Genomic DNA, 25,269 nt, shown 5'->3' with positions numbered 1-25,269 from the left:
ACAATCTACCCAAAAAATTACTACAGGAGTATTTCTTATTGTCTTTGTGACGTCCATATGGGAAGGGAACATGTCTATCTTGTCCTCAGGTGCATCCCCAGGGTATAGTACAGTACAGGAATTCCACTGCTATTGGATGAATGAGCAAATGAACTGCCCGTGTGAGAGGCATGATTGCTGGAAGATATAGGTACTGTAAGCAAGTGTCAGCTGAGATACCAGCACCTAAAAGGATGCAGGGCTTTACTGTATAAAAACATCCCAGTATTGAAATCCAACAAATTTCAGTTCAAATCCAGCCTCTACAATCCATTAGCTAGGTAACCTGAGTAAATGACTCAAACTCTGCAAACATTTTTCCTCATCTGTCAAATGAGTGTGATAAGTATCTCAGTGTTGCTAGGATTAAATGAGATAATCTAGATCATGGCCTGACCCATTATAGGGACCCCCAAAATTGTAGCTAGTATTAATATTTTCATAAAACACTGTGTTCTTCACAAGACCTCGTAGGCTTCAAAAGGTGACATATGGCCAGGGTGTGGGGCAATAGGACCTCTCACACACTGCTGGAAGGAGAGCAGTATGGGGCAACTGCTACAGAGGGAAATTTGACAAGATTTACCAAAATGACACAGGCTGTACCCTCTGGCCCAGCAAGTCTTACTTCCAGGAATTTTACTCTAGGCATGTCAAGTGACTTATGTCACAAAGGTTTTTACTGCAGCCTTTATAACAGCCATAGGTTGGAAATAACCTAAATGCTCAGCAACAGAGGGCTGGCTTTGTAAACTATGGTATCCCATAGCTTACAGAGGACTGGCTTTGTAAACTATGGTATCCTCTGCAGCTCTAAGAAAGAAGGGGAAAACGCTTTACGCACTGCTTGGGAGTCTCTCCAGGGGACTCTCTGAATGAAAGTCTGCTAAAAAGCTAAATACAGCATCATATGCACATTATGCTACTATCTATGTAAAAAAGAGGAGAAAGAGTATTTACACATTTCACTGCACATGCATAAAGTATCTCTGGAAGGACAAACTAGAAACTGATAACACTGGTTTTCCTCAGGGAGGGGAGCTGAGTGGCCAGGACACAGTGCGAAGACTTCTCTGTAACCCTTTTGTACCTTCTGAATTATGAAACATGAAAAGACATCACTTATTCAAATAAATAAATAAAAACAACAGTGACCTTCCCCCTACCAAAAAAAATTTAAGACAAAAAAAGAAGTTATATGATTTGTTCAAAGTCACTCAGTTGTCTGGAAGAAGGGAGGATTCAAACTTGGCTTCTAATCCCAAGTGTAGGGCTCTACCAATTACTGTCCATTCATTCATTCAACGCAAATGTATTCACTCAGCACATATTCTACAGTAGGCTGCCAGCTGCCTTCTGGATACTTGGGCCAGAAAATAAACCCTGATAAGAAAAGAAAATGAAAGGAAGAACCAATTTCTTTTCCTTTTTGCACCATGCATCAAACCAAAAGATTCGGGCCTGGAACATCATGGGGAATGGGCAGGACCTGCCCAGGCTAAAGAAGGCAGCCACTGCTCAACCCATTCTGCGATTTTTGTCACTTTGGGTTATAGGTCCAGTTTTGCCAGATCAGAATTTTCCAAGAAACACCAAAACTCCAGATTTTTAAAAATGCAAAATCAGCTTAGTTGTAAACTGGCAACCAATTCACCAAGCCAACTAGCACCTTATGGACCTAATATAAGTTTGTGACCTTGATTTTACCCCATCCCAGCTGTGCCTATCAGCCTTCTCTTATCTTTTACCCAGGGCCTAAGCCAGGTGTAACATCAGCCTACATAAACCAGCTGCTGGGGCTTGGGCAAGTCACTTCCCTTCCCTAGGTCTGCTGACTTACCAGTGCATTAAAAGTTTGGCCTGGCTGGTGCCCATAATTATCTCTCAGCATCATCAGCTAGACATTCAGCCTGACTCTGAGCACCCTGCAGAATGGGCACCTTAGAGAGACCACGTCGGGGATTAAACCCTAACATAGCACAAACCCAGAATCAGATTTCAGCTCTTTCTCTCCCACCTATCACATCATCTGTTCTAACTATCCAGCCTCTACCAAGCAACTCTCTGTTCAGTCTCACTCTTACTCCACCACTCATTCCTCAATGGAGCCACAAATACACCTTCATATTATATAGGCTCCCAGAAACATTCTCCAAGCAGGGCAAGCCAGCCGCACCCAGGGAATAGCTAAAAGAAACCCACAGCACACAGAACCCACCGAGCCCCCTAGGAAATTAGATCCAAACTCCCCACACCCTGCCGGGCCCACTGGACGGAAAGCCAGCCAGAAGTGAGTTTCTCAAGAGTGGCGAAACCATTTTACAAATCAGCTGCCTAGCATGACTGTTTTATTATATTTGTTGTTGATAAGAATATAGTATCTATCTACAGAGTTGGACACAATGGCCAGGATGGTGCCAATCCTCTGTCCGCATCTATCATCTCAGTTCCCTTCCACTCTAAACCCGGGAGGAGGTTTTATTATTCCCATGCAATAGATGAAGAAACTGAAGCATGGGGATTAACTTGCCCCAAGTCAGAATACTAGGAAGAGGGACCAAGAGTCAAATCCTGTCTGATTCCAGAGCCTGAGTTCCTAACTCGTTTTAAGCAACACCCTTGTCTGCCACACACAGATACGAGAGTTGAACCCCACTTGCAGCTGCCTTCATGAATGTCACCAACAGCTTCTTACCCCATGCAGGCAGCAAGCTCATTCCCTCTTCCAGGAAGGAGGCTTCATTTCCTCATGGCACCTACAAAGCGAGCTGAAGTCACTGTGTTTACTTGTTCGCTGTCTGACCAGCCCTGATAGCATGTAAGTTCCTAAAAAATCAAAGACCTCGCCTGCCTCATTCACTACTCTAACCCGCTGTGAGCACAGGGCTGGGCACACACAGGGTGCCCAATAAATAGTTTGAATGATGGGACACATTGCGGACTTTCAAGCCACCAGGAAGAGCAGACTTCCCGTTTCTGAGGAACCGGAAAAATTCTCTGCCCTGCTGACTGAATTGGGGTCCACCTAAGCATTATTTTATACAGAAACGTGGACCTGGGCCTCATGGGCGGGGAACCCTGGGTCTGTGTGCTGCTCAGGGTAACTCACACACATGGCAGAGGAGAGGCGCCCCCTACGTTGCACAGCACATTTGATTAAGGACCAAACTTTGCAACTCTAAGGAGACAAAAGCCAGCCAAAGGACAGACATTCCTACAAGCAAGAAAATATTAAGGGTCAAGTCTGGACTAGGGAAAAAGCTCAAGAGGAAAAATGAGGTGCTCCACTGGAAACCAAGTACAGACAGAGGAGTTTGGGAGTCCCAATTTATGCAATAGTAAATATTAGGGTGAGCAGGCAGCAAGCTCAAAGTGGTTTTCTGTGCTTAACAGTGTTTGTTAAATGTCCGCAGGACTCAGAAGCACTGACAATTTAAAGCCAGCATACAGTAATTACATCAGATTATCATCATCACCCTAGCCTGCAAACCACTGTCTAATAGCCAGAAAAATCCCCTCCTTTGGTACAAGTCAAGCAAAACTGTGGGGAATAACCACACATCTTCTTCACTCATCTATAAGCCCCGCTTTAAGCATCGAGTTTCCTGGAGTGCAAATTGTTCGGGTGTGGCCCATAAATGCCATCCGGAGCGATTCTGCAGTGCCTATCAGATGGTAAACCAAAAAGTCTAGCCACAAGCCAGTAGCTGAGACTGACCATTATGTAAGCAATTGCATTTCTGACACATGACATATATGAAAGCATGGTGGGTAGCAGAAGAGTCAAACAAGACTGCTTGTCCAACCAGGGTTTCCAGCATGGGGAGATGTACTCCATATTAACATGTGCTACTTATTAAAAATTTGCTCCACTCTCTCACTGCAACAGCAGGGAGAAATACTTTTTCCTAAGAAAAGGAAATGAAGGGAAAGATCCCACAGCAGGAGGATACAGCGGTGAGTGAGGCAGGCGAGGTCTTTGATTTTAAGGGAACTTTCTTGCTATCAGGGCTAGTTGGTGAACAAGTAAACACACAGTGACTTCAGCTCACTTCATAGGTGACATGAGGAAATGGAGCCGCCTTCCTGGGAGAGACACGGTGCGTTTGCTGGCTCTGCTTCCCATGTCCCCATAAAGGGCATTGAACAGAGTCAGGAAACTAAAGGGACTACAGGGGTCTGATCAGTTCACCGAGATCATGAGTTCAAGTCCATTCAACAACCAAAGGTTAGAAGGTCCACAGTGTACCAGGATCTGAATAACAGAAGCCCTAGGTGTAAGGAAGAATGAAGCATCTGCCTTCATGAGGCTTAGGGGCCTGCAGGAAATACTCAAAAGTAAAGTCACACAACTTGACCCCGGGGGCTGTGACTAACAGGAGCAGTTGAGATGAGCCGGAGCAGCAAAGGTGGAAGCGCTATTCTGAGTCACAAGGCAGGGCTAGTGGAAGGTCGGCTGAAAAACACAGGTTCTCCGTTTGCTCGTCTGTTATTCTAAAAAATATGGGCAGTCGAGCCTGGAAAGGAAATTTGGGGAAGGAAAAAATAGTTTTCATGGGAAAGTACTTTAAAAGTTCAGCAACTATTCTTTTTTATCTATGACAGGCAAGGAAGGATAGAATGAAAATATCACATTTCAACAAATATTTAGTGAGCACTGACTACCCTAGACACAAAGATGAGCCAGAAATACTCCTACCAATAATAAAGAAAAAAGTAGAAAATAATAATTTAGTCACGACTGAAGAAAAAGACAGGAAAGCCTAGAGCAGGGATGGCAAACTCAGTTCCTGGTGGGGCCAAGGCAGGGAACACGACCATGGTTAGAGGGCCAAGTGGGGAATGTGACAAAATAAAGAGAAACTTGTCTCCTTTCTGTTTTTTTTTTTAAAGCTAGAAACTTGAGTATATATGTCCAATCTCCTGATTTTTAAATACTGAGGGAAAACATCATTTTTCCCCCAAACAAAACACAAACAAGGCAAATCTGATGCATAAGTCTGGCCCTCAGGATGCCAGTTTGACCCCTGAATTAGCATGACTGTTAGCGTGACTGAAGGGAAATGCACACAGCTTGTACTGTGAAGACTGGAGAAATGATGAGGAAGGATCCTGGGAAGGCCACTAGGGCAGGCCTGAGGGAAGCTGCATCCAGTCCTGGGAAAAACAAATAAGGTAAATTAACCAATAAAATAAGCCCCAGAGGCTTGTGGTGTACCAACTCACCACTAACATTTGCACAGAGCTCAGTAGTTTCTAAAGCTCCCTCTCGTGTTATCTCATTTAATCTCCACAACCCCCTTTGAAGTAGGCAGCGTTACCACTCCCATTTTAGAAGCTAAAAGCTGCTGCTATGAGCATGTAAGCAACCTGCCTGTGGACCCAAAGCTATAGATGGATGGCTCCAGAACTCAAGTCTATGACTTGCAATTACTTTTCCAGAATTTTAAAAATTACTCCAGACTGCCATACTTTCTAGACATCTTCCAGGTGATTCCGATATACAACTAGGCTTGGTAACACTGGTCTAAACCAATATTCTCAACCAGGGGTGATTTTGCCCCTCTTCTACCCTACGAGACATTCAGCAACGTGTGGAAACACTTCGGTTGTTATGTAACTGTGGGGGATGGGGGTGGAGGGTGCTACAGTGGGTAGAGACCAAGGATGCTGTCAAACATCTTATGACACAAAGGACAGCCCCACGGCAATGAATTCTCTGACCTGAAGTGTCGATGGGACCGATGCTGAGAAACCCTGATTGAGACGCTAGTGCCTGGCTGCTTAAACCGCTTAAACCGTGATTTGAGAATCAGCAGAATTAGCATCACCTGGGAGCTTGTTAGAAACTCAGGCCCCAATCCAGACTGACTGAATCTGATTCTGTGAGAAGCTCTGCTCCAGCCATGCTGCCTTGACCAATCACAGAATTTCAGAACAGATACCTAAGCAGTGAGCCAGTCTCACTACATTGCAGACAGGAACACTGAGACCCAAAGTGACTGAGCAACCAGCCCACCATGCACCTTGCCAACGGCAGAAATGCTGAATCTTGGTCTGTGTTGTCTGCAGGATGGCAGGACCAACATGTGAACTCCTTCAACAACTCTCCTCTCTGCAAAGTTGATACAGACCCTTGGGGGTGTCTTGGGGGCTTTTCTGAAGCCTGAAAGAAATCAGCGGTCCTGTTGATCAAGAATTCTTTTTAAACTATCTCAGAACACTACAAAAGATTACCAGGCTACCCACTAATTTTGCCTCAGATATTTTACAATGTAAGTGGCCACACAGCTCCTACAGGGTCAACCCCAGCAGCCAGCATGCCAATGCCACAGCAGAGTTCTCCGAGGTGCTGGCAGCAGTTAACGTGGTCTCCCCCAGAGGCTCTGGGGAGTGACACTGAACCAGTTCCAAAGGAATATTAGAATTAAATGGCAAAGGTAAAAGGGTTTACAGGAGGAGGATTTACGCAGCTGAGGTCACAAGCAGGTTGTGATGGGGTTTGAGGCAGCTTCGTTCAGTATAATACAGACACACACCATAGGCCTTGCTGAATTTTTTGTCCCCAGTCCTTGGGAAGAAGATAAAAACAAATTCTTTCAGGTCTTTTCCCAGGCTCAGCTTAAGCTGACATACACTCTAGTTCCTGAATGGCCTAGGGACCCACAGTGGTCCCTTAATCCTAATATTTGCTAGAAATCTAACTTCTGTCACAGATGCCCTCAACAAAACAGAACTCGGCCTGTGTCAAAAGAACCAGCAAAGCTGGAGAAAGTTCTGTAAGGAGGAAGGAGAAGCAAGAAACTGGAGGTGTTGGCAGGCATTTGACAGTCAGCTAAAGGGAAACCAGAACACTGATGAGTGTGTGAAGAAAATCTTGTCTTTCTACCTTGAAATTGAGAAGAGGGAAAGAGAATGAAAGCCTAAGAGAGGTAAATACACGCTTGTACGTACATACGAGTATACACAAAATAATTGTAGAAATAATCATGATAGGTTGTTGGGTCCGTGGCAGGGGTAGATATTAACCAGGTTTTCCCACAGGCCATGGTCAAAGAGGGAGACAGGGATCTTCTGGTGAGTTCTACCACTCTCTACATGCTTCTGGGCACAGTCCACCCATACGCATACCAGGTCGGGGAAGAAAGCCAGGCAATAAAGCATCAGGGGCATGCCCTTAACCTCCATGCCTCACAGAGTCCCTGCCCCAAACTGCACGCACCACCCACTGTGATAAAGAACACTCATATTTTTTATTCAAAGCTCAAATACAGAGTAAAGGTGGCTGATTTTTACTTGAGAAAAATAAGCAAGCCATACTCCATTCAACAGGCTTCATATAGGTGTCCCTAAATTTCTGACAAAGAACTCAGCTAACCCGCTAGCTCTCCAGAGGCTGATGGAGCTGGCTGAACCTGACTGTGAGCTGCTGCTTTTTAGTGAAGCCAGTACATGACAATACTTTATTATCCTGCTACTTAAGTGTAATATTTTTAAAAGGTGTGGAGGCAGAGAATGCACTCTACACTTGAAGAATATTAAAAAGCCTCCAAAATCCCAGAATATGTTAGACCTAGAATTATCAGGGGATTAAAAAAAAATCAGCTTAAATTTAATAGACCATTTAACTTCCTAGTTGATAGTAATTAGAGAGCAAGCAGTATTTCTTTAAACACTGCAAGGCAGAACTGAATTCAATTTAGGTAATCACTAACCTTTGCTTTTTTCTTTTCTTTCTCTCTCCTCTAAATGAAATCCAAGGATTGATCTACAAAGGGCATAAACTGGCAAAGCATAAGAAAAATATATTTAAAGAAAGAGATTAGATGACTGTTAACCTCAAAGGGTCAAGTCCAATTAAAATGGAAACAGGTCTCACCGGTTCCCTAATTTATATTAACTATAACCTGGGGTCTCTAGCCAGTCATCTTCACAACAGAAGGCATGCCAAGGGAGATGGAGGTGCTTCCTCCCCCGCTTTTCCTCTCTGGGCACGTCAATTGGCATGCTGATCTCCAGGTCTTAGTCTACAATGCAACAACCATCTCCAGTTAGACCAAGGCTAATAATTCTTATCATCACGGTATCTACAGGACCTCTCCTTTTCTTCCATGAAACTATAGTCAGAATTATCCAGATTTTCCCTTCAGTTCCTCCACTGTTCATCCAGCTCTAATCTCCTCATTTTAGAGCTCCCAAACTGTTCTGGTATTGACTTCTGATCCAAAAACTTCCACATGAACGAATTTCATGGGAAATAGTGCAGATTATATATCAAAGGACCTTCATGAGTAACAGGGATCCTGGCTTCTTCACGGAAGGCCTTCAATATCAAAATGTACCGGAATTAACAAGCTTAACTCAATGGCTGTGTGACATCAGGAAAGTAATTACCCTGTCTGCACCTCTATTTTGACATCTCAAAACAGCATGAAATTTTCAGATACCATTGTAACAATTTTTTAAAGACAAGATTAGGATTTTTTTTTTCAGTAATTGAGCTGCTCTGTGATATGTGACATTTTTGAAATGAGAAGCCCCCAAGTTAATCAACTATAGGATGATCAAATTCAACAACTGAGAAACTGAAGGGAAGACGTCTGCAGTGTCTGCAGTACAGACAGGCACTTCCAGCCCAGAGTAACTGCTCTGAAACCTATTCTCAACTCCACCCCTGTGTGTGCCACTTTGGACAAATAATACTTAAGTTCTCTAAGCCTCAGTGTGCTCATCATTGGGGATATAATAGTGTCTACCTCATTGTTTTGGTGCAGGTTATATAATCTATTAAAGTCTTCTTAGTGCAAAGTTTAACAAATAAGACCTCAAAAGGTGTTTACCCCTTCCCTGTTTTTAAATAAAGGAAACAGTTTTGTAACGTTCAAACACAAACCATTACTGAACTCTCACCATTTAAATATACATCCATGACTCTCTGGATCTGAAAGACAGTTCTCATTGAAAAACTAGTGAGCCCTTGATAAAAAAGCCAGTTGGGCTGGCTTGTTTCTATGCCTTTCTTTTTTATACTATTAATGGTTCTGGCTGTCAGAAGTTTCAATAATCACTGAAAGGATAATGGTTGGGGTTGGAAAAACCAAAGAGCGTTGTGGATTGACCAGGCATTGTTGCCCTTATCAACTAACTACCTTCTGCATTAGACCCATACTGCAGCCAGGTAAGCCCGACCAGTCAAGCTCCAGAGAGGAGCACTGCACTTTTCTCAGTCGTGCTGAGAACCTCACCCTAAATGTAAAATGTGGCTAAATTAGTTCTACTAGCTCCATTTCCCCTCCTGACCCACTTGCTGCTTCAAGCTGTCAATAGTAGCCCCTTCCACCCCCAGAGCAGTTTACTAGAGCGCAGCACTATGACATTTTGCAGCATGTAAGCCAATGAAATGCCAGGATTGCAAACCAAGGTGGTCAAGATCAGCAACAGGCAGTCTTGAGGCTTAATAAGAGCACCCTTCGGCAGAGCACGGTGACAACCTGGGCCGTTAGAGTCCTTAAACTGCTTTAGTCCTGTGCATGGGTTATTTGAATTTGCACGTATTGTATGGGCAACAGATTCAGAACTCCGCCCTAATAGGGATGCCCAGAGACTCTGGCCCAAAGCTTTTTTTTCCTAAGAGGATCTCCTGAGCAGACTTGCAGCTGAGTCGATGTGCAGAGGCCTTCCGTCTTGTTCGGCGCATCGCAGTAATTGAAACCTTGCATACCGCAGGGCTGCAGTGGCGTCTATAAATACTCACCGCCCTAGTGCTGACAAACAAAACGCGGGCTCCCGGCACCGCGGGGGAAGAGGTGGCGGCATGTGACCGAGAGCAGGGGCTGAGTGGAGCAGGGGGAAAACCCTATTGTCAAGCAGGGAGGCACCCCAGGGCCGATTCCTGAAGCACAGTTAGCAAATACACAGCCAGGTCTGACCCCAAGCGGCCTCCCCTAGGAAAAACGGCAGAGGGCCGGGCAGAGCGGGTCTGAGCAGCCGCGGCGGGGCTCCAGAGCGCCCCCTGCGCTGGCGAGCACGCGGCGCGCGCACAGTAGGCGCGCAGAGGAGAGCTGGGCCAAATGGGGGGCGGGCGGGAAAGATGAAGCGGAAAGGGGATGCGGCCGGCCCCAGGCGGGGAGCAAGCACGGCCCGCGGCCCGCGGGACAAAGCCGCTGCCTCCCCTCCCTCGCCTCCCTCCGAAAAGGGCGGATGGCAGAAAAAGATGGGCTGCTTCGGGGAGCTGAATCGCCCGCGCCCGGGCAGAGACAGCTCCTTTACATTTACCCTAGGCCGAAAAAGAACGAGAGAGGCAAACAAGCAAACTTTCTTTTCCGATTTACTAGCACAGTCTGCGTCCCACGACCGGCGGCATTCTCCGCCCCACCCCACAGGGGTCCGTCGCCCACTCTAAGCCTCCAACAGCCCCGGGCGCGGCTTTCCCCGCCGCGCCAAGGCGGTCCCGAGTGCGGCTCTCTACGCACGCCTGCTGCGTGGGCTCGGCAGATCTTTAACCATGCGGGGTCCCACCAGGTGGCCTCCAAATATGACGCTTACCCCTAAGCTCCCCTCCCCGTGCCCGCGAATTGTACCCAGCGACTTCGTTCTGAATCTCGGGTTGTTGCTGAGCCTACGATTCCAACCCCTCCCGGGACTTCCCCACTCACCCCTCGGGGTCCCCGGGGTGAGTCACCTCGAGTCGCGCACACCCGCAGCTCGCCTCCGCCCCAGACTCCGCGCGCGCAGGAAAAAGTTTCCGCCTTCCCGAGAAAGTTTCCTCACCGGGGAGAAGTGAGCGGCCGGGATGGCTCTGGGCGCCGCGCTCGTCCCGGGTCCCTCCTCCCTCCTCCCCAGCTCTGCGCCCCGGGGGGCCCGTCCAGCCTCCCGTCTCTGCGGAGCCAACAAACGCGGCGTCCGCGGCGCTCCCGTAGCCCAGTCGGTGACACGTTTCCCTCCGCCCGCCGCTCACGGCCTCCTCCTCCTCCTCCCGCTTTTCCTGTCCTGTGCTCATCGCTTTAGTTTCTTTCCAACGGCCCCCACCCCACAGCACCTCACCCGCTCCCGCTCCTCCCCGGCAGCAACTCTCACCCTGCTGGGGGCGGGGGGAGTGGGGGTGGCTGCACTTTCATCCAGTTCAACAATTTCAGGAAATCCAACTCTTAACTTGAAAAGCCGAGGAGGATGCAGCAGGTCAAGGGAGCCTGGTGCCCCGTTTCCCTGACACAAGGCGAAATCCCCAACTCGGCCGCGGGATCTCCCCTCCCCGCCACGCCCCCAAGATGGGAAGCTCTACCTAGAAGCCAAGGGGTTGATTCAAGGACCCAGCCCAAGACAAGAGCTGGGACTTGGGTTGTTTTAAGGAACAGTCCCAGGGCGATTTCAGGAGAAGTGAAGTGCATAAATGAAAATATAATTCCAGTGAAGTCTCTTCTTTAGATTTGCAAAACTCTTTCAAAGTTCCCAAATTCTCTTTCCAACGGAAGGTTTAGTGAATTGGAGGGTTCTTCATAGTTTGAAACAACAGAAAACCAACCAATTCCAAAACTAACGACAATGTAAAATTATTTTCAAAACTTTTTTTTTTGCAGGTGTCAAGAATTTAATGCAGCTGTTTTCAGGACTCGCTGGCTTGCATAATTTCACCCTATGGTTGAGCAGGAAATACTTTAAAAATGCTGCTTGCTTACACATCGCACTTAGGCTTTGAAACCACAGTGACATTTGCTGAAGAAAAGATGTGTGTGTTTTTATGTCAAAACTAAAGGGAAAAAAATCATGTTTATTTTGATCACTAAGACCTTACAGAATCTATGTAAGGGTTGCTGGGGCCCGGGGGCGGGGCTGAGGAATCGGTGAAGCTCTGGGCACCCCACTTGTCCAGTGATATTAGACAACACATTCTCAGTACAAACCCCAGGATGATGACGGGACTAAATCTCATCCCAGGAATGGATACAGTGAAAGGGCCCAGGCTCCAGGCACATGTTTGGGAGAGAAAAGTTTGAGGGGACAGTGATGGGGAGGGAATTTGGGAGATGTTTTCAAGGGGCTGAGCTGAAGTCCTAAGAGGAAAAGCCTGGAGCCAGAGGTCAAAGTTGGTGTGCCACTTCTTTCTCTTAATAGCTGCAAGATATTAGCCAAGTTACTTAACTACACTATGCCTCAGTTTATTCCTTTAACAGTGGGTATAAAAGTATTAGTTAACTCTTAGGGTTGTTATGAGGATTTAATGAATTCGTACAGAGAAAGTGCTTAGAATCTCTGTGGGTTTCAACAGGTATTAATCTATTAATGCTATCATTATCCCACAGGTCTGCGAAGTGATAAGGGAGCTATTTCTACATGGCTGCAGGAAGGTTAATTTGGTAACACTCATTCCACATTGCTAAGTCTCTCATCTCCTTCAAGTCTTCCTTTGATGAGGCTGTTCTCTGTTGGGTCTATTTAAAATTGTAACTGGATCCTCCCTCCCTAACCCCTCATTCAACTGTGTTTGTTCTTTATTCCATTGCATTTACCTTCTTGTAACATATTACATAATTTACTTTTCTTTTTAATGTATTTGTTGTTTCTGTCCCACTGCCTCCTATTTCTAGACTACAACACCAGCTCTACAAGAACATGGATTTGTTCTGTTTACTGATACTGCCCACGATCCTGAACACCTGGCACATACTATATACCCAGTGAATAGCATATGAATGAATCTTTGAATGGCTTCATTTAGCAAATTTATGCTGTACTGATGGCCCATGGTGGGTTGGGCACTGTGCAATAAGGAAAACCTTTATCACCAGGCCTAAAGGATAAAAGAAGATCCTTCTGGAAGTAAAAATAAATACTCACAATACATGTGATCCTAGCTTGGTGGGATAAAGAGTATTCAAGGACTGGGAGGGAGGTTTAAAGAAGTAAAGTCTCTTCTAACCCTAAGAGTTGCTGATTTTGTAAACAGAATTTTCTTATATTTTAGTGTAAACCAAAACTTCTAAGAACCATTAACATCGAAATATTATAGTTGTCACCCAAATTTTTACCAAAATTCTAACTATCAAGAAATATTGCCTTTTTATATTTTGTTAGGAAAAACATTGCCTGTTGTATTTTGTTAGAAACAGATTAGTGTTAGGAGAAATGCAATACAGATCATACAGATCATCCTACTTCAACTTTTATTTATGCAGGGGAAAATTCTAGGTTCATATTTGACATATCAGATACACAGCTTGCCATGTCCACAGTCTCTGAAATGGGAGGTGGCCCAGTCAAGGTCCCTGATGAAAGGGTAGGCTTCAGGCAGCCCCTTTTAAGACCAAGTGTAGGCACCAGACCCAAATGCAGCCAAACTCCTGTGATAAACTCTGGCCCTGGAAAGCTACACTGGACCGATCTGATTCCATTTCAGGAATGTGAAAACACATACATGTAGCTAGTATCCAGAACAAAAGCTGAAAGGTCATGACTTTATGTGAACTCCAGATTCTAGAAGGTACAGATTGGCTGTCTGAGAGACAGATGTATATTAAACCTAGTATATTGTTTAAACCCCATGGTGTCAACACTTCTTAATTACTTGCCAGCATATAAAAATCAGAAAACTTCATACAAAAATATGGATTTTCAGCTTGCCTCAAAAAATCTGGAAGGCCTGGCATTGTTTGCACTGCAAGCTGTGTGCAGGGCCACAATTAGTGCTGCCATACTTCTCTCACTTTAGACAGTGCACACAGTTTCCAGATTGCCAGTCACTCCCTACTCTTTGCCTCTATGGTTCCTAGCCTGCTTCATCCATTTCCCTGCCACCCTGGTGTGGCTAGAGAAGAGATGCTGGCACGTTGTTAGGTGGGGCCCGAGCTCTGAGTAAGCAAAAATTATGCAATAGGTTGGCATGGATTCAGAATTTTTTCTCTCTAGCAAAAAAAGCCCATTTTATAAACAAAACCTTGCTTGTAATTGCATGACTTGAATGCTACTGAGGTAAAAGAAGCTATGGGATAAATAAGAAAGCAAGTGAGCATCAAGACTGGAGAGACAGAAGCCCTTCCTGGGGCTACCTTGGGACCAAAACCACCATCCAGTTCTTGCCCTTCCAGAGGCCTGCTGTTCTACTTTTCCTTGGTTCCCATAATGATGACTGTCCACCCTATCTCCATTACTCATTCCTGTCCCCCAAAGCTTCATCAGACCAAGTTCTGGAAGGGCTGGGTGATTTGCTCAAAGAACAGGCAGGGATCCCTGGTCCTAATCCAGTGTTCTTGTACTATATACTATACTCCTTGGCCTAACAACTTCCATCTCTCAATAATAATTAAAATCACTTCAATTTACAGGACCATGCCACTGGGTGCTTTAAGGGTCTGGTATACAGTAGGTATGAAATAAATGTCTACTGAATTTAGGTGTTCAAGCTCTGATCTCCAGTTCAAACCTCCTTCCAGGATGCCTCGATATCTTAAAACATGTCATAAAAGTATTCCAGTGTCCAAAATAAATAAAAAATTTAAAAAAGTATTCCAGTGAAGAAAAGCATTATATCCTTCTATTAGTTTTCTCCTTTTTGTTGGTTGGAAAAACAGAGGCCCTGAAAATCCAAGATTCTTTGTTAATGCCGGGTACAAAGCTTGTGAGGAGCACAGGTAGGTCCCCCAGGCATGTGCAGTGTTAGAACACAGGTCTTCAGGTCCTCAGAGCCCCAGTCATAAAACAAGTTAATGTAGTTACTCATGATAAATACCAGTCTAGATATAGAACTTGCGTAAGCACATAATATACATCCACAGCCCGGCACCATCCATCAAAACAGAACCATTTGAGAAATAAGCTCAGCACCTGATTTATCACCAGGGTGTAAAATCAGTGACCTTTGGTACAGCAGGAAGACTTAGCACACAAATGAAAAAGCCCTTGCCTTCCTTCTGTCCTCTTTTTAACTTCCACAGTAGAAAAACCAAGAAACACGAATTGTGTTTTTTGCAAGAATTTGGGATGATACAAACAAAAATTGTTTCTGTCCTGTTCATCCTTCTCTTGATAGCAATGGAGTGTTTCTGGCATGTTGTTTTCTACTCTCTTTTTGTCTTTTGATGTTGGGAAGTGTCTGCCCTCCACCCTAAAAGGGCTGGTTTGAGATTGTATTTTGAGAATCCTTGAATGAGCACTTCCTAAAAGGGAAAAGAACTTTGGCAATCCTATATGAATTTTCCCTGGATAATCCAGATTTCAATTGTTCCTTCCCACAATTTCAAGTCAGTCCCTTGGTTAACAAATATTGACTAATCACTTATTGGTACCAAGTACTGGAGATGCCACCATGAACAAGACAGAGAAAGTCTCTACCATCAAGAGGCAGAAAACAAACAGTAAACATGGAAACAGACTCATAAAGGACATTATTCCATATCCTGATTTATCTGTGACAAAGCTAGCAGGGTGTGCTGGAGAGAGACTGAGGGAAGAGAGAGGGGCTTCATCTAAGATTATCAGGATGGTCTCTCAGAGAAGATAGTTTTGGATTGAGATTTAAATAATGACAGGAGGTATCCATGGGAACAAAGGGATGTTGCAAACAGAATAAATAGCCTGTACAGAGGCCTGAGTCAAGAAAAATCTTGGCAAGTTAGGAGATAAAATGAAAGCTATACGATTAAACCACAGCAAAAAAGTGGAGAGGGGAACAAGATGAGGTCCAAGAAATAGATCAGCGTCAAATCAAATAGGACCTGATAAGTCATGGTAAGAGTTTGGTCCGAGTGGGAAGTCATCAGAATCTGTTAGATAGGAAGTAATGTGATATCTGCATTAGAAAGATCCCTCTGGCTGATGTGTGGTCAATGAACTAGAGAAAGGGCAAAAGTGAGGGGCTGGCAGTCCTTCTAAGGAGGTGGCGCCTGCAGACCAAAGAAGAGATGAAGATGCTTGGAGCAATTATATTTGTAAAACATTATAGAATGAGAGATGATGGGACTTTCTGATGGATTGGATGTGTGAGGAAAAGATAGGCATCATGGGTGATGATTGGGTTTTTTGTTTGAACAACGGGGTGAATGAATGGATGTCATTACTGAGATGGGAAAGACAGGACGTAGACTTAAGTTAGAAGGGAATTCCATAGTTCTGTATTAGCCATGTTAAATTCAATAGCGATTGAGAGCTAAGCGGAGATACCAAACAGACATCTGAATATATAAGATGGCATTGAGGGCTGGAGAAATAAATGGGAGACCTCTCAGCATATATAGATGGTACTGAAAACCAGGGAACTAGGTGTGGCTAGTATGGATGGAGAAGAGAAACCAGGAAGTTAGAACAGTCTCATAAAAAAAGAAGAAAGAGCAGAAGATTAAAAAGAGGGATAGCTAATGAAACCAAGAAATCCAAGGGAGTGCAACCTGGAAGCCTAGAGAAGAACACCATGTTCTGAGAAGGAAGGACTGGCCAGATACATTTCAGTGCTGTCAAAAGGTCACATAAAATAAAAACAGAGAAATAACTTTTCTCTGGTAAAACGTAGGTCATCGGTGAAAGGACCAAAGGGCCTTTCAGTGGAGTGGTACGAGGAAATCACCAGAGCAGGCTGAAGAATGAAAGAGAGTTGAAGAAATGAAGAATGAAGAGACGGAGCACTAACGACTCTTTCAGAGGGTTGATATCAAGGGGGGCAGGGAAAAGGGGCTCTGGAGGGTCAAGAGAAAGTCTGTTACTTGATTGACTGATTGTTGACACTGGTGATAAATAGTAAGGTGTGTTTTTAAGACTGACGAGAATTATCCAGTAGAGGGGAAATCTATTTATGTCTCTATTCACCCTCAGGTGAGATGGAGTAGAGGGAAGCAAAGGTTCTCCCTAGGCATTTTCTCCAAATGTGGCATGTTGAAGCACATTTTAAGTGTAATAAATTGACGTGTTGAGACTATGATGAAAAGATGTTAGAGGAAACAATGTGAAAGTAAGGTGTTGACACACATAGGGAAGGTTCTCGTATCAGGGCTTCTGCATTACGCTGTGCGAGGAGCATCAGCACTTGGATTGATACAGAGTGAATGGCGATCTGCTGGAATCGTGCGATATGGCAGACCTGACTTAGAGACTTTTGGGGCTAACTCCTCCACTAAGCAACCACTGGTGCACATCCATCTCTAAACTTTCTCCGCCCGTGTAGGACTCTGACTATATGCATCAACCCGCTCACCACTGCCACAGCCAAAGGGGCTGACATGGTGTTGTCCAGATTCATCTCTCACAAGGCCTCTGCATCCAGAGGCAATGGGAGACATTCATGGCAAACTGTATATTCCAATGTCTGTGTCACCCTGTAAGATCAGCACACGCTCCCAACCCCTCTCCACTTACTCAGGCAGGACCAACTGGGAAACATTCCAAATAAATACTCGAAAGTTCCAAATAAAAGTTTTTTCATTTTCCTCAGTCACTGTAAGCAGGCGTGCCCTGCTGGGAATGCCTGCTTAGAACATACCCTCTTTTCCAAGAACTATCACACACCTCAGATTCTGCAGGATGGGGCAGTGGAGCATCCTATGACTTGTGGCAGATGACTGATCCTGGGAGGGGGCACCTGACACAAGGGCAGATGAGGAGCACCAAGCAGACTGCCTTTAAGAACTGAAATACTTCATAAGATGGCTGGTCTCTTGGCTCCATTCCTCCCCCTGCAGGAGCTGGCTCAGTGTGCTCCTGGCAACACTCACAGCCTCATCACTACTCTCTGCCTTCGGAGGATCGGGACTGGCCTCCCTAGGCCTTCAGCCCTGTCTCTGCCCATCAATGCAAGAAGCCAGGGCTCAAGGCTGCCCTTACTACTACAGATGTCACCACCAGATGGCTGTTCCCATTCCTGTTGCTGACCTGTCTGCCTGCCCTTCCCCAGTCCCCAAAACCTTCTGTTGTGTGCTCTGGAATCCACAGTCCAGCAACACTCAAATCCCCTACATCTTCAACATTTTTTTCTGAATATTCCACTAGCCTTTGTGCCCTCACTCAGTGGTTTTCAAACATGTGGTCTCAGGATACCTTACAAAACTACTGAGAACTCCAAAGAACTTGGTTTATGTGGGTTATGTCTACCAATGCTTACTAGATTTGCAATTAAACATTATAATTAATTACTTGCAAGTAATTATAATAAAGCCATTACACGTTTTATGAAAAATAACTGTGTATGTTTTTCAAGTCAAGGAGAAGAATGGCCTTGTTTACATTTCTGCAAATCTCTAACTTCTGGCTTAATAGAAGACAGCTGGATTGTCCTATCCATTTCTGCATTCAGTCTGTTGGGTTATCACACAGCACTTCATCTCTGGAAAATTCCATTGTACACTTGTGAGAGAATGAGAGTGAAAAGGCAAATAATATCTTAGTATTATTATGAAAAGTGGTTTTGGACTTGTGGGCCTCTGACAGGGTCTGGGAGACTCCCTGGGGTTCCTGGACTACACTTTGACTATCACTGCTCTGAAACCTGGTTCTACCCTGAGGGCCTTCCCTTTCTTGAAATCCTCTCACATGGTGGTGGTTCCTGTCCAGCATTGCTGTACCACTGGGCTATGAGGAAGCAGTTTTTTCCTTGCTCCTGTGCCATTTGAGACCACAGTCCCTCCCTAAAAATCCCCATCAAACTGTCAGACTATTCTACTCACTTCCACTCCTTTTTGAGGTCATTGCAAACTGCTTGGTTATTCCCCTTTTTCTTCCCTTGAAGCTCTAACTCCTGGTTTGTGGCCACTCTCCTAACTACTGCTCCCGTCAGAGTTCTTGGAGATTTCAATAACTGTAGAAAGAATCTTTCCTGGCAGCTCAGTTTCTTGACCTTTGATCCAGTGACCTTGACGTCCACTCTGCCACAGCTGCTCACTCTCATGGTTAGCCTTGACCTTGTCATTTCCTAGTCATTTGCCACCCCGTCACTCCCTAACTCTCCAGCTGACTCCCTCCAGTACCTGACTCCCAGAATTCTTCAACTCCTTGGGATACAGTACCTTCCTCTCATCCCCTCATCCTCACTTCCCTTCTCACCCAGATCAGATGCAGTTATTTTATTAACTTCCTTGGATACACCCCAGAGTCCTTTGCTCCTTCCTCATGTCATTGCACTGGCTTTGTTAAGTCAAGGTTGTTCAATCCGGTTCTCCTCCTACTCGGAACGTGCCTTGGTACAAACATGGCTGGAGAAATACACGCACCCACACTCTCTGGTTTCACTTTAAATTCACCCTTCACAGCTTAGCTCTAACACCATCTCTCCCGCTCTTCCACTATATTCACTCTTCCACTATCTCAACATTCCACATTTTTTCCTACACCTTCACTCTCATCTAAGAACTTTCCTTTCTTCTTTACAAAAGAATATAGGAACATATAATAGTAATTTCCATAATTCTATGGACTGAATTTTGTGTCCCCTATATTCATATGTTAAACCCCCTAGTTCCCAATGTGATGGTATTTGGAAGTAGGGCCTTGGGAATCCATTAGGGTTAGACAAGCTCATGAGGATGGAGCCTCATGATGGACTAATGGTCTTATAAGAAGAGAAAGAAGCACAAGATCGAGATTTATCTCTGTCTCTCTTTCTCTCTCCGCTGAGGGAAGGCCATGTGAGCACACAGCATGGAGGCTGCCTCTGTGAGCAGTGGACAGGGCACTCAACCAAGAGGCACAGCTGCTGGTACCTTGGTCTTGGACTCCGCAGCCCCCACAACTATGACAAAATGGACATTTGTTGTTTAAGCACCCTAGTCTATGCTGTTTGTTATGTTTGCCCAAGCTAAGACATACAATACCCGCTGGGATCTGTAGCCATATTCTACCTCCTTCCTGTTGCTAGAAATGAATTGCCAGTGGCAAATCTGAGGTTAAACCCTCTACTGGGTACTAGAGCCTGTACCCCACACTCCCCATCTCCTAGTGGAGCATGTAGGATATTCCCTTGCTCCCACTTTTCTTGTGTATGTAAACCAAAACACCATAAAAGAGATTTGCATATTCATTGTCCCTAATATTTCCTCTCTTTTTCTTTCTTTGACCTCTCCAGTCAGACTTTTCATCCTCTCCATTCTACTGAAACTACTTGTCAGAGTTATCCATGATCTCCATGTCACACAGGAACTCAACAAATACTTACTGAAGGCATGCAGCCACACATGTATATGCGTGTGCACAATGGACACACACACACAGGAAAGGGAGAAAGGAGGCAGAGAGGGAGAGGGAGAAAGACAGAGAGAGACACATCAAAAGAGGGACAGAGACAACTCCTCCTGGACCCAGCACCCATCAAGCCCAGTTTGCCCTTGTTTCTGTGAAAAACCCTTTTTATTGAGATAGCGGGCCACAGGATACAAGGTGCAGGTTAGACTGTCCTTTGCAACACAAGTATCTTGACCAGAAAAGTCATCCCTTCTAGTGTAAGCCAAACCTTGCAGTCAAGGACTGTTCCCTTGTGGGAAAGAAGCCTAAACTTTGGTTTATACCTAGTGGCACTATTTGGGGACAATTCCTTTTTGGGAGAGTATCAGTTGTGGACAATCCCTGGTTTTCATGGATTTTATAAGGTCTAAGTGAGGTTCCTGAGAGCTATGTGAAGTATTTGGCACAGTGCTCACCATATTGTAGTATGACTTTTTTAAGTGGCAACAGAAAAGTAATGAGGCACCCTATTCAAAATAAGAGATCTTTGTGTGTTTATTGCCCATGTCTGTTTCCCTAGATAAATAATCCCAATTCCTTCATGGTAAAGCCTAGTATTGTGCTCAATTTCCAATTTGGTTCACATATTTCAGCCTTTCTTTATATTCTAATGCTTATTATATTAATACAATGCAAATATTCTATTATATTAAAAAATACTGTTGAATATAAAGGAGAGTTCAATATGTGGTCCAAGAACAATGGAAATAAAATGGTAATCTTAAACATGACATTCATACCTTCCCTACTTAAAAAAAATACATTAAAAACAAACAGCATAATCACATAAATAATACCTATGACATAAGATTGTGGTCTGCATTGGAGGTAAAAAAGGCAAATGGAATAAATAAGAATGTGTTTATGATTACTAATCTGTGGGGAAGGGGAGGGCAGGCTAGAGAAAGGAAAGGAAGAAGAGAAAGGAGATGGGGGAACAGCCTGGGGCAGCAAAGGGGGTCTGATCAGGACTGGCCATCCAGACAATGGTCGGGAGGCAGCAGGGACAATCCCTTGGGGCTGTCTAGGCTCTTGTCCTCAGAATCGGTGCTACCATACAAGCTTTTCACTACTAATTCAGTATTTTGGGTACCATGATGCATGCTTAAGGTTCATCCCATGCAAAGTCAACTTTCTGAGATTGACTCACGATAACCAAATTCTCCTGATGCTGATGTAGAAACTAAGATGACCAATAAACACATAACCAGTCATATTTGTTTCTAGGTCTCTGCCTAGGGTCACATTGATAAATTCTTTAAGGTGAAAAAGTCAGCATTAATAGAAAATTTATTCATTTTCCATTTTAACCTAAATTTTCCTTTGCAAGATGGAATTCCTATTATACCCTAGGCAATGCATATTCTTCCCTCTTCCCCCTCTCCTTCTCCCTCTCTCTCTCTCATACACACACACAACTGTGGAATATACAATAACAACAGTTACAAAAGACATTAATATTAATTACAGATGAATGGTGTGCTGACACTGTGCCATGCGCTTTGCAATCAGTATCTCCCTATTCCTCAAACTATGACATGAGTGCTATTATTATCCCATTTTACAGATGAAGAAACTGGGGCTTAAATGAATTATTAGTCTTTCCTCAAGGGTCAAACAGCTGGTCAGAAGTAATAATAACCACAAATCACAAAGTTTTATTTCCCATTGTAAGTTCCTCCCTACCCTGAGTCATCTTGACCTCCCAATATAGGGAGAGGAAGTTGCATGGCTGTTTGGGGAAGATAAATATCCTCATCCAAACCACCAGCTGTAGGGAGGTTTTCTACTGGACACGGGAAATGAGGAGAATTCTGCAGTGGTAGAAAATGAACAGAGATGCTCTTTCCCCTAGGATGAGTGTACCTAGCAATGCCTCAGTGTGTCACTCAGTCAAGGCAAGCCAGCCAGTGAGTGCGTGCCGCCCTTCCCAACGAGCTCTCCGTTCATTGTCTAGCATTAACGGGGTCAGTCCTGGTCTGACAGGAACACAGACCAGCCCATCACTCAACATCGGTTCCCCTGCTCACAAGAATGATATTCAAGCTGCCTGAGTCTGGGTGCTCCAGCATGGCTTTCCTCAGCCAAATCTAGTATAGATCTCCCAGATGGACATTCCTCAGACTGTTCTCTGACGAAGGGTAGCACCACAAGATGTGGCTAGAGTTCCTGGAGAAAGGTTCCTTAGTGAAATAATCTGGGAAAATACTGCATACACTAACTTAATAAGCACTAGTATATTAAGAGCTTGGAGGTGGTGTGCAGGAAAGAAACATTTAATAATTTCATTTCTTTTCATGGGACACCAGCAGCAGTTTAAGGATATAGTGTTCCACAGAAAATAATAGGAGAAATGCTGTCCTAGACAGAAGAATTGCAAGTTAGTCAAATTTGCTTTGAAGAGGGCCCAGGACTAAATAAGATCCAGGGGAAATCTTAATTGAGTCTACTCGGTAGACTCTGATACCCACTTTTTAATTTCTTGGATGACTAATCTACTGATAGTATCCTAAATTTACAGGGAAAAATATCCCTGCTTCACTTCCCACTGCAGAAACAAAATGAGTGACCTTGACCAACCATTCCCTGACCTGCACAAGCACCTCATCTGGGCTGGAGGAGAGAATAAGAACCAGCCACCTTCTTCACAAGAAAGGATGATGAGATCAGATATAAATAAGATCTAAGGACATTTGGTAGTAAATGAGCATGAGCAGCCATATTTACTGAGTGCACACCAGGTACCAGGCCCCCGGCCAGGCCCCCAGCACACAGTGACTCCTTTAAGTCTCACTGCAGGCCGGCAAGGCACCACTGACCTGTCCATTTGGGGATATCCAGAACCTAGCACTGTGCTGCCACTGAGTAGACACTCCATCAATATTTATTAACAGAAGAAACTGAGGTTTGGAGATGTTAACTTGACCAACATCATACCTCCTGCAAGCAGGAGTACCAGGACACAAATGCAGAGGAGCTGAGTTCTTCCACATCTCACCAAGCTGCCAGGCTTTTGGCTAACTTGCACACAACCAACCTCTAGTTGCCGGCTTGAGGCTCTGGCCACTTGTGCTTAGCACTTTAGCTTTGGCATTACTGTAGTAGCTTGTGCAAGCAAAACTGCTTTTTTTTTTGAGTGCCTGATAATAATAGCTAAGGTTTATTGAGCACTTACTATGTGTCAGGCACTTAGAACTTGATACAGCTCATTCCCCATGACCATCCTAAGAAAGAGGTATACTTAGAACCCCCACTTTACAGATGGAAACTAAGGAGCAAGGAGATGGGGTAACAAAAAGATGGGGTGACTAATGGTGCAATCAGGATTTGAACTGAGGGTGTTTAACCCCCAAATCTCTGTTTTTAGCCTCTTTACTAAATCCATTCCTTCTGCCCAGTGACAGAAAACCCCAGAGAAAGAACAGAGAGAGGCAAGTACTACCCACGGCTGGATAATTAAATATGTTTACCTCATTAATTTAATACTTAAAAGTGTTTCCACGCATAGCTCTAAGTACGTCACAAAGTATTTCTCATAATAACATGGAACAATGTGAGGCTGACAATATTATTATTTTTATTTCATAGATGAGGAAACTGAGGCACAGAGAGATAAGTGACTTGCCCAAAGTCACACAGCAAGTGGCAGAGATGGGATTCAAGACCAGGCAGCCTGGCTCCCTGATCCGTAGGCTTAACCACGAGAGATGCTGCCTGATGAGGACAAGCAGGCACCCCATTTAAAAGTAAAAAATGCTCCCAAGACTATTGGTTAAAATGGATGCAGAGAGGAACACAGGACCATGTGCAGTCCCAGAAGATAAAGGGCATCTGGGAGCTTAATCACCATTCAATTTAGATTTCCTGGCTGAATGGGTTCCCGTTCATCCAACTGGAAATTAACTGCTGATTGTTTCTTTGCATTCTTGCAGGAGTGGTCGGCCATTCTCCTTGGGCCCCGCTGTGTCTGGAAGAGTAAGCTCTTGGTTGGCATCAGGCAGGTAAAGGCTGGCTGGCAAAGGGGACCAAATCCCTTTGGCAGGTGAGCTCTGCAGAGATGGGTCAATTCCTGCTTACTCTGTTGGGGTGGGAGCTGGGCCCCTTCCTCTGCCCTTTGCAGGAAACCTGCCGGGGTGGGGGGAGTCAGTTCACAGCTCTTCTGAACTTCTGACTCAAGGAGCAGTAGGAAGGAGCAGAGCAAAGAAGAGATGTGAGTCAGGTTATTAGGAGAAAGGGCAAAAGGTCTCCTAAGGAAGCAGTGAGGGGCTGCATCCATAGCACCTGTAGAAATGAGGATGAGCCATTAACAGTAAGCCATGTTTAGCTCAGTAAGTCTGTCCCCGGCTACGCTGGGAAGACATGACACGGGAGCTCCAAGAGGGCGGGGTGATTGATATCTGTTCCGGCAGACGGCATGTGCTCAATGGACATATGTCAACAACTTGTGGCATGGATAAAAGCTAACAGCACCTCAAAGAACTGGGTCTTTTCTCTGGTCCATAAATGTTCCCTTCTTCTGCTTACCAGTGTGACTAAAGGGATGCTGTGTGACTCTGGACCACAGTCATTCCCCGCCACCCTTCTCTCCCACCTCCCCCTGTTCCTGGTCACACTGAGCTGCCTGCAGTTTGGGGAAAAGCAGTAATGCATCCAGGTCAAGGATGCCAGCTAAAACCAAACCAGGTTTCAGCACTGGTCCAGCAACATAGCAGTGTGCACCTGGGCACCTTACTTAACCTCTCTGGGCCTGGAGCACCTTTCTCTTGCTCCCTCTTATAATCACCCACTTGTCCTTCCCCTGCATCCCAGGCAGGCTGCCTAGCACTTTGCATACCCTCCCCACAGCATTTGCCTCAGTATGTTATAGTGGCCTGTTCACCTGTCTGTCTCAGCTTACAAATTATGAAATCAGTGCTTCCATGGTACCTATCTTTGAATCTCAGTACCAAGGCAATGCCTGAGATATAACAGACTCCATAAAAGCTTCTTTGGAAGAAAAGAGGAAAAGTAGGAATGAAGAAGGAAAGATGCAGAGAACGG

At 44.9% G+C, this 25,269-nt stretch overlaps 1 protein-coding gene across 6 annotated transcripts in view; it reads right to left on the bottom strand.

The window, feature by feature from the left end:
- Nucleotides 1-25,269, bottom strand: part of PRR5L (proline rich 5 like) — a 93,491-nt gene that overhangs the window by 62,874 nt on the left and 5,348 nt on the right. Inside the window, exon 1 of one of the 6 annotated variants that reach the window (XM_017649107.3) lies at nt 11,116-11,248. The exons of 1 other annotated variant lie outside the window; for it this stretch is intronic. The gene's annotated coding sequence lies outside the window, so the exon portion shown is untranslated. Of the gene's footprint in view, nt 1-2,734; nt 3,017-10,694; nt 11,022-11,115; nt 11,249-25,269 lie in introns of those variants that run through there. 4 more of the 6 variants (XM_017649106.3, XM_017649104.3, XM_017649105.3 and 1 more) reach the window with 4 other exon arrangements.

This window comes from Manis javanica, chromosome 11 (assembly GCF_040802235.1).
Source record: "Manis javanica isolate MJ-LG chromosome 11, MJ_LKY, whole genome shotgun sequence".
Lineage (NCBI taxonomy): Eukaryota > Metazoa > Chordata > Mammalia > Pholidota > Manidae > Manis > Manis javanica.
This window is presented reverse-complemented; position numbering and strand designations above follow the sequence as displayed.